This window comes from Buteo buteo, chromosome 3, assembly GCF_964188355.1.
Source record: "Buteo buteo chromosome 3, bButBut1.hap1.1, whole genome shotgun sequence".
NCBI classification, from domain to species: domain Eukaryota; kingdom Metazoa; phylum Chordata; class Aves; order Accipitriformes; family Accipitridae; genus Buteo; species Buteo buteo.
The window spans coordinates 12,493,361-12,503,265 of NC_134173.1; the positions used below are offsets into that span (position 1 = coordinate 12,493,361).

The 9,905-nt window shown below is 42.9% G+C and overlaps 1 long non-coding RNA gene across 1 annotated transcript; it reads left to right on the plus strand.

Annotated features, from left to right (window-relative positions):
• Nucleotides 1-371: 371 nt before the first annotated feature.
• On the plus strand, nucleotides 372-7,371 carry LOC142028899 (uncharacterized). Its single transcript, XR_012649738.1, has 5 exons — nucleotides 372-2,296; nucleotides 2,681-2,782; nucleotides 3,453-3,511; nucleotides 4,145-4,249; nucleotides 5,746-7,371. It is a non-coding gene; the product is annotated as an uncharacterized LOC142028899 (long non-coding RNA).
• The last annotated feature ends 2,534 nt before the right edge of the window (nucleotides 7,372-9,905 follow it).

A 9,905-nucleotide genomic window follows, 5' to 3' on the forward strand; every position in this document is an offset into this window, starting at 1 on the left:
AAATCGTAGTGAAATTTCCCAGGGCCTCCAGATAACTCCCAAAGTCTTGGGAAATTCAGTGCGTTTGCGGTCGCCGATGTTGTAAGAGCTGTGGTGGCAACAGCAGCAGCTTTGCAAGTTCTGAGCTCTCTGATGATGGGTGGCGGCAGGGCAAGCCTTGCTCAACAGAAACTGCTAAAAAGGCAACCTTCCAGTTCTCAGGTATTATTCTTCTCTAAATGAATTCAAGCGTGAGGGACAGATTATTGTCCATCCTAATTTAAAAAACAGCTCTCCCCTTCATTTCCAAAATCCTGACTTATTTGATAGCTATTCTTCTTCCCTCCTCCCTGTTTCTCTCCACCTCCCTCCCTACTCCCCCCCCCCCCAAAAAAAAAAAAAGGTGAAATAATCACAGAAGGGGAGGCTGCTGGAAGTGTTTCAGGCTTTTCTCTTCCTTTGCAGGGGGGAGGTCGGTTATCCTTGTCTTGTAACATACCTAAACCTAACAAAGCACATGGAGTTTTGCCTATAGGCTCTGCAACAAAATTTGAGTAGATTTATGGCAAATACATACAGTTTCCATTTTAGCACAGAAACAGACATAATTTTTGTTTTCAACATACAAGATATTTTCTAGTGAGGTGGAGAAAAAAAAAACCAAACAAAAACAAACAACCCACCAAGGACTCTTTCCACCTGTATGATTTCATTTGCAGTGTCTTTCATTCTATCTGTTAATGCTACAGTTTAACGTGATGAGGCTACTTCTATTGCATGTCTCCCTTTCTCATTTGTGAAAACCTGACGTTTTCAGCAGTCACAAAATACACATCTTGGTGCAAAGAGGAAGGAGCCAAATATTCCTCCTTTTCCACAAAGCTGAAATTGTAGCAGTACAAAACAGTTCAGCAGTGGTTCACATGGTATGAACCAGAATCCGATAAGGTGAATGGAGGGCTGTGGATGAAACATGCTGTAGAGAAAAAGGTTGTGTCTAGCAGGGGCAAAAAAGGATGGTCGTGGTGGTGGTGTGTTCAGGTGACTGGAGGAAAGCCAAAGTTTGTGCTTCACCTCAGATGAGTTCAACAAGTAGCAACAGGCTTCCCCCCCCACCCATGTAAATCAGATACAGTACAGCAGTACTTCACAAATAAACTGCAGTGAGAACTAATGCCAATGTCCTTGCTTTCTAGACTCTTTTCTTCCACTTTCCTGGCATTATGTCACATTTTCAACTAATTACAGGCAACCACAAGATGGGAAGGTGAAGGCAATGATTTTGCTGCTTCCAGAAATACAGTCAGGACTTCATCTGTCATATATAAGTGGCAGTAGTACCTCTTAAAGCTTTCAGTAAACAAAATGTTGATAGTGCCTTCATGATGGCTGGAGGGGAATGAACACAGTCATTCAGGCTTAGATTTTGTTGGGACTTCCCAGCATAATTTTGCCAGAGTACAACTGACATCCATGCTTATCCAAATCTTGGAAAAGTTTCTCGGTCACTTGAAAGCTAACCATATTATATTGGAGGGAATACAGAAAACTGTACTCTTCCAGTGCTTTCCTATTGTGCTGGTTTTGGCTGGGATAGAGTTCATTTTCTTCCTAGTGGCTGGTATGGGGCTGTGTTTTGGATTTGTGCCGAGAACAGAGTTGATAACACAGGGATGTGTTCGCTGTTGCTGAGCAGTGCTCACCCAGAGCCAAGGGCTGTTCTGCTTCTCAGCCCACCCCACCAGCGAGGAGGCTGGGGGGGCACAAGGGGTTGGGAGGGGACACAGCCGGGACAGCTGACCCCGACTGACCCAAGGGATATCCCAGACCGTATGGCGTCATGATCACCATATAAATCTGGGGGAAGAAGAAGGAAGGAGGGACATTCAGACTGATGGCGTTTGTCTTCCCAAGTCCCCGTTAGGCGTGATGGAGCCCTGCTGTCCTGGAGATGGCTGAACACCTGCCTGCCCATGGGAAGTGGGGAAGGAATTCCTTGGTTTTTTTTGCTTGTGTGTGCGGCTTTTGCTTTCCCTGTTAAACTGTCTTTATCTCAGCCCATGAGTTTTCTCACTTTTAGTCTCTCCCCCATCCCACCAGGGAGGAAGGAGCGAGCGGCTGTGTGGGGTTTAGCTGCTGGCTGGGGTTAAACCACGATGCCTATCTATCACACAGTAAGTGGAAAGGTTGATCAGGCCCCAATTCTGACACTTGTACATCTGGCAACATGCACGAAGGTCTGAATGATTTTAAAGAAAACAAGCATCCTTGCACTAAGAACCTGTCTCACTCCAAGAAGATACAGTCTCAGAGCACTGTGAGTGAATTAGTCTTTTTGTTCAACTCTGTATTTAAAAAAAAACAACACCAATCCTAACACTCAGTCTTATCCTCTACCCCAGGGCTGCCCTGGTTCTGTGCCTGGCAAGCTGGCTTTGCTCTGAAGCACGCCAGCTCTCCATACCTTGTATATTTTAATGCCGACACTGATCTTCAATCAGCATTGCCCTGGCCTTCCAGTGAAAATATGCCAAAATGTCACAGGTTTCCAAATGAAATGCAAATACTGAACTTTCTGAAATTTACTGATAGTATTTTACTCTTTTACTGCATCTGAGCTGTACCAATGAGACACAACGGAAACAAGGGTTTAAGATTCCTGACAGCAAAGGTAAAGCTCTTTGCACTTGCCACTCCACAGATGTCTCAGCTGGATGGTCTGTAACACCTCCCGAGAAGAATATGAGTCCTCTGCTTGCTCGCTCACTCAGCATAATGAAAAGAAGAGATGAAATAAAGTCAGGTCAGCCTACCTTTTGTCGTACGTAACTGTTATTACACAGATGTCACAGCAGCAGGTGCAAAATAAATACCTGGATAATGGAAACCATTTGCTTTGCCTTTAGCCACAGGCATCAGGTCTGATTTACTGGTGGCTGGCAGATAGAGAGCATGGGAGAGCCAGGTCCCTATAGCCAGCCTCGCCTTTACATGCTCAGAGATGGGAAAAGATAGCCACAGTGGAAGCTGCTCTGGAGGAGACTGTCTTATTTTTCTCCCATGCCCTCCTCCCCATGCTCCCTACTATTCTGCCAGCACAGGGAGATTTAGCGGAGCCATGAATCTACGCTTACGCGCTGCCCTTTCATCATTTGGACCTCGGTGGATGTACACAATCTGGAGCAGTCTTTGCTCAAGGCAAACAAAGTAAAGGAGGAGAGTGACATTTCAGTCTTTCACTGCAGAGTCATTCAGGTCACTCGCTGAAATTATAGACACCAGCTCCAGCAATGTTAACAGCCAACTTTAGATTATTAACCATCCTTTGGATAGCAGTACATTTATGGTGCCAGCGCGCAGAGAATTCCTCCAAATTGCAGGGTGTCCTAACACAGCCGGTCAAACCACATGGACCTTTAGATGCAGTAAGCAGTGTAATTAAGTCTGTTTTCTCATTTGTACTTTCCTAGCAGCACTCAAAATAGACTCTCGACCACTGGATGCTGCTCTTTGCATCAGGCTATGAAAGGAGGTAAGAGTGAAGGGTGCCTTAACGATAGCTCATTAAGGAGACCTCAAACATTTTCTTTTATTGCATTATTTATGTTTTGGGTGATAAAAAACCACTATTTCCAGGGCAGAGTGCACTCAAGAAGCTTATTGGCCTGTAGATGGTTTCATTTGATTAGATTTAGAAGGGGGAAGGCTACAGAAATTTCTTTTACCTGCTGCTTTCTTAAAAGACCTGGGTTTTTTTTCTTCCCCTTACCAGGCCATACATTGTCAATACCACTGAGATCCACCAAACTTCATTAGCCCTTTCAAATATTTCTGGGAAAGGCAGTGACCGTTTTTTCCCCTAAGGCTCTAGAAATTCTTCTTCACTGCAACGATCACTGGCATTCCTGGTAGGATCCATTTTTTAATATGATGACCTTCTGCATGCAAGCAAACAAACATGAAGAGGACCTAGACATTTAGATTCTCATGAAAAGATCATAATGCTGATTTCACACAAAAGAGTCCATATTAAAAAAACTTGACCAAAAATATGACAGACAATGGTCATGAATGCATATTCCCATTCCTTAAATTGTATTTTATAGTTAGTCTAGCACTGCATAATTACAGTCTTTCCTCGTATTCTTTCCTTATTCTCCTACAGAGCCGTTCCCCCTGTGTAACTCTGCCGCAGTACGTTTTGTTACTCATGTACAGATCCAAGAATAAATTTTGGCCCTGACCATGGAATATTCACTCACTTTCAAATGTAAGTAAAAGAACTGAAACTAATTAACTGGAAACTGCAAGTGCTGGGAATTCCTTTTTTATTATAGTGCAACTCCCATCTCTTTAGCTTTTCTTTCTGTTGCTTCTCTGCTATCAACATAACACTAATGACTATTAAAGCAGAAAAACCCCCAAACAAACTAAAACACACACCCCCGCCCCCAACCAACAGCAAAAGCCAAAACAAAACACCAAAGCTGGAAGAGGCAGAGGGGATAGAAACTATCAGACATTCTGAAGGGAACATGAGAGAATTTAGGTTGAAGATAGAAGCTATGCCATGTAAGGAGTGGATGCCAGGTCTGCTCTTTGGTATGGAGAGGGACTTTAACAGAGTTCATAGGCTGTGAATAGATCCCCATGTCTGTATGTAAGAATTAATTAGGAGACTAGAAAACAACTAGAAAGAACTGCTCCTCATGCTCTTTTAAGCCCTTAAAGTGTCCACCAAATATGCTGAATGTGGAGAAGAATGTCATCTTGATACTAAATGAGAAAGCATTATTTAAGTAATTAATATAAAGCACAAATACTTTCATTATGTGAAAGAGCCTAGTAGCTAAAAAACAAAGAAACGTGGGGAGGACAAAGATTGCTGATTTTCAATATCGTAGGATTAGTTTGACTGTATATACTATTCACTGCCTTTCTGAATTACAGATCACAGAGATCTCCATCCAGAAATACAATGTACTGGTATTCATCTTGTCAATGATATATACTCAGAGGGCTATTTCTCTAATTGATGGCTTCATCATTCAATTCAAGATGCATAAGGATAGCTATTGTTATCTAAAACTAACTATCATATGTTCCTATTGTTCCACACTTCTCTCCTTGTCAATAGCATCCAAGATATCCTATCTAAATCTTGAAGATAGCAAAAGGAAGGTGCATTATTTGTTGACTCCACACATCGCATTATTAAAGGTTCGTGAGAACCCTGCACATCTCCCCACTGACATCTTTAAGTATTCAATTAAAATTGGACAAGAGCATACACCAATACAAATAAATACTCAGTTAAATGAAGTCTTTGCATTGAATTCTTAAAGTATTCTAATTCAGGTGCTTGCTAGCAGGCACTCAGTTGAAATCAGGACAGCGACATGAGTGTGAGAATGAACTGTGTATAAAAGGAAAGAAGGCAGATTGCTTTATGGTGGAGTCATGGCAGAGGTTTGACAAGAAATGCTTCTCCCAATCCAGCTAAGCAGGGAAGGAGAACCCTATTATATGGATGAGTGGGGCCGGCAGTGGCATCTTGTCATTCTAACTTGTATAAGTAAGCAAGCTTAATTGCTCCTTGTCTTTTCAAGATGACTTTCCACCAACAATCTCATTATCACACACATATGTTTATTGCACATATCCAAGTCCCTTCACGCAGACCTGAATGCAATGAGGAGAGCAGCAATATTATGTTATCCAGTAACATTGGTTTTTTTTCCTTTTTTTTTTTGTCTTTTTAACCAGACGGATGTGACCTGCCTTCTCCTTCTGCAACTAACAGGGTGACCAGAGGCAGTGGAATGTACACCAGGATTGGAAAGAATAAAACCAGAGGGAAAGCAAGCTGTCAAGAGAACAGTGTACTGAAGAGGAAAAATGTAAACATGACTTCTATTTACCAAGATTAATATGTAAAGTTAACATGTTTGTCATGGAATATATTAATATGTATATTTTCCCATTATGTAGATCTTTTCTTATATTACTTATTAGAAAGGGATATAATCACAATGATGGGGCAAGAATGCCACTTAAAAATTAGGTGATGCCCAGTCAACATAATATAACCACTACAGTGTCATTTCTGATTTAGATGTGGTGATATCAGTGTAATTGCCACTGGGAAGAAATTATAATGGCTGTTAATGATAAATAAAATGACAAGAAGGAGGATCCTCCTTCACATATAATTCCAAGCAAAATTCAACTGCTGACTTCCTTAAGCTCTCAGTGCTGTTCATTGATGAAAAGGAAATAAGCAGGTTTTGTGTAGCTGCATGGCCATAAGAACGGCACTGTCATTTCCCAAGCCCAAGCATAGATACTACAGGTCTAACAAGGCTTCACCACTCTATTTCCACTCAGGGGAGATGTAGTAATGAAACTCACATGAAGTGAAATCTTAACACAAAGTTAACGTTATTCTCACAGAAAGCACTGTAGCTAGCAAACACAAAGATAATGAAAAATAGAGTAAAGGCAAGCGTACAATCATGCGTGGGGATACTTTTCAAAGCCCCCAAATACTCCAGCCTTGTCTGTGTAAACACAAGCAGCCTTAACCCACGGATCAAAAGACCTTCCTACGTTTGTTTCATATCATAAATGTGTCAAGAATGAGCTACACGAAGTATCGTTCACCCACTACACGTGGCTTGTTAGCCTAGTTGAGAGCATCTTTCAACTCATTCACACATTAAAAGCCAGGAAACCAACATTTGATTACTAGTTCTAGCATTAAGATCAAAGACCATATCTTCCCATCTGTGAAGAGCAAGAGCCCAATTCTTTTCTACTCACTCTGCAATTACAGAAGAATCAAAAAGCAAAGTCAACGTTATATTCCACATACCATGAATAACACAGTTCCAGACTATAAAAGCACAAAGCACCCAGTATAGCACACATACATACATTTTTTTCCTAGGCATCTTGGAAAGAAGACAAGTACAAGCAAATCTGCAGTCACATCTTCACAATACTCCCAGTCTGCAGCTATCCAAAGCTCAGGGACTGCTTGATCCACAGGTGTTATCCTAGTGTACAAGATTACAACACCTCTTAAAAGGAAAATACCACATACCTGCCATTCGCTCTTCATGTGGTATCTTCAAAATCAATTGGTAAATGGTGGTGTAAGGGTTACATTAAAACAATGCATTAAATTAAAATCACAAAAAAGATACAGGCAGTGTGGTCAACCTGTTATTTCATTATCATAGCTATGGTTTTAGTTACCTGTTAGTCAAAGAAATTTAAATATACAAATAAGTAAAAATCAACCTTAACCTGGGGAATAAACCTGTCCACTTTCAGGTGAAACCAATTTGCTAATTCAGTTCTAGCAGATGCAAGTACTTCTGCAGGTGATTTACTCTTGGGCACATATAGCCAAAGAGGGCAGGGGCAGTGAAAGAAGAAAAGGTACAAAAATGAATAGTGTGTAACATGCTTTATAAAATATAGTAGATTAACACAGAGAAGACCCTAGTGAAACATCTGAGCCACCAGTCTAGTATTTTGAGGTATATAGGATTATTTTTTTTTTTTTGGTTGGTTTTGTGGGGTGGGTTTTTTTTTTTTTTTTTTGGTGGTCTGTTTTCTACAGGGTATGTCAAAGGAGTGCAGAGATCTGCCAAACCCCAGCTAATTGCTTTGGCTCCTTTGCACGAAGATCATCTGCTGATAAATTGTTACAGACACATTTAGACAACAGGTTTTTTATAGGATGCCTGGTGGTCTTTATAACGCAACTACTTTTATTTAGTGTATGCTTTTTCTTATGCATTTTTGTTCTTTTGCTGGTAAACAATAACAATGAAGTCTGCACCCTTCAATTGACAGAATCTTCCCCCATGTTTCCTGGATTTGAGCTCTCTTTCAGGAGCAAAAAGTCATCAAAGGAAAAGGCCTACCTAATGGTTAGTAACAGGAATTTTATTTTTGTGCCTGTTTTATGTTTGGGAGAGTTAGAAGAAGAGAACGTGGATTGAGCTGGATCTTATTCATTTGCCAGCTTTGCAAAAGATGCTAGGAACACTTTCTTTTAGAAAGCAAAGCATCCCGATGTCCTCCAGAAGAGCTGCAAAGAAAAGCCTTCCTATGAGTTCCCATGTTGAAAGACTCCTTGCCATAGCTACGCAGCCATGCTTGGTTAGTTAATGAAAAACCCCCAATTCAGACACCTCCAAGCCTCTGCTCCCCAGCAGACTACCAAGGAGGCACCTAAGGACCCCAGGTGTCTGCCGTTCTTCCAACAGCAGTAAGGTTCTCCGGGTGTATGTCCTTTTCTGCAGGACGTGCACCTAACATCAGGTGCTGCAAAGGTGTTATATTCCTGGGTTACCAATAAGCTGTGCTGGCACTTGCATAAAAGAGATATCCCTCCCATGTACCACAGGGGACCCAGTCTGGTAGGTGTCCACGTCATGCAGATAGTCCAGCCCTGAAAAAGCTGTGTGACCTGAGCACCTACCTGAGATGAAGGCAGAGAAGAGAATTAAGTTCAGCTCTTCCAAGGCGATTCAAATGCCTGCTTTTTAGAAGTGCCCTGACCACAAAAATACGGGGACTGGTTTTGAATAGGGATATCCCTTTTTGAAGCTGCTCTGCTTGATATAAATTATGTTAAATGTAGTAGGAGCCAGAAGAGCTCAGACACCCTACTCCTGACTGGCCGTCGTAATCACTACACCTTAAAGTCACTTCCTTTCTCACTAGCCGTAATGCTTTCTTCTGCAATATCTTATTTTCTAGGATCTCTATTTCACAAAAAGCAGAGGCACTGTTCTGCAGCCCGAGAGTCCTGTTAGCACAGAATTTGATTCACAATTTCCCACTCTGCTACTGCTGCCCGAAAGCACCTAAAGCTTTGCATCTGGGCATCTCCACGAGCATCCAAATCTTGATCCACTCACTCTTAGTACCTGCACTTGCCGCAGAAGGTATTCTTCCCCTTCCAGAGCAGGCTCTGGGTCCTAGATGTGCTCCAGACACTTAACCGGCTCGGGAAACAGAGCGCAAGTCTCTTGTCTCCCATGTGACAGCGCTAACCACTGAGCTAAACAGTCTGTTCAGGTTCGCTCAGTCTCCCTGACCTAGTAAATGTCCGTAAATCCCACGCGAAGCTTATCAGCGAGAGACCTTGGAAGAGCCCCACCCCGAAGCCAGTCACGCAGCGTGTTGTGACAGCCCTCCATGGCTCAGGCCGGGAATTAAGGACCGCTGCGGCTTTCCCAGGTGAATCAGCAGCAGGAATTCCTTTGGGAAGAGCGCAATTACCAGGGCTGGAATTTAACCAGAATTAACACCCAGCTCCTGCGAAAATTCCCATCCTAAACAATCGCTGCCGGTCGGGACCTTGGTTTTTGCACCATGCTGGGAAAAGAGCAAGCGGGGGGGAAACGCTGCTGGCTGGCTTGCCCACACCCCCTTCAGAAAAAGCTCTTTGCCGTCTTCCCCCCAAAACTCCTGCCTCACCCCAGCCTAGTTCAGGCTGGTAACTTCCACTGGACTTTTTAACCACAGGCCGTAGTGCTGCACAGTTATGGAAGTACTTTATAAAAGATTTTCAGTCATACACCCCGAAGAAATACTCAGAGGCCTCGAAAACTTTGTGCTTCCCTGCCCTTTCCCACATGCCGCGCGACCGGTTTGCAGTACCAGCGTGAAAATGGACCGAACCACCTCTGCACTTTCCCCGGCCCCATCTTCCTGAGGCAGACCTTTCTAGGAAAAGCATTTCCCTTTGGCCACTGCCGACCAAATGGATATGGCCTGCAGCAGGGAGCAAATGGGAGCTAGCCCCTCGGTTTCCCTGCGCGGACGCCTGACAATCTCTGGCCCAGCCCTCTCTGTTCATGGAGTGCTATTCTTCAGCGGCAGGTAGAGGACTACCTGTGATC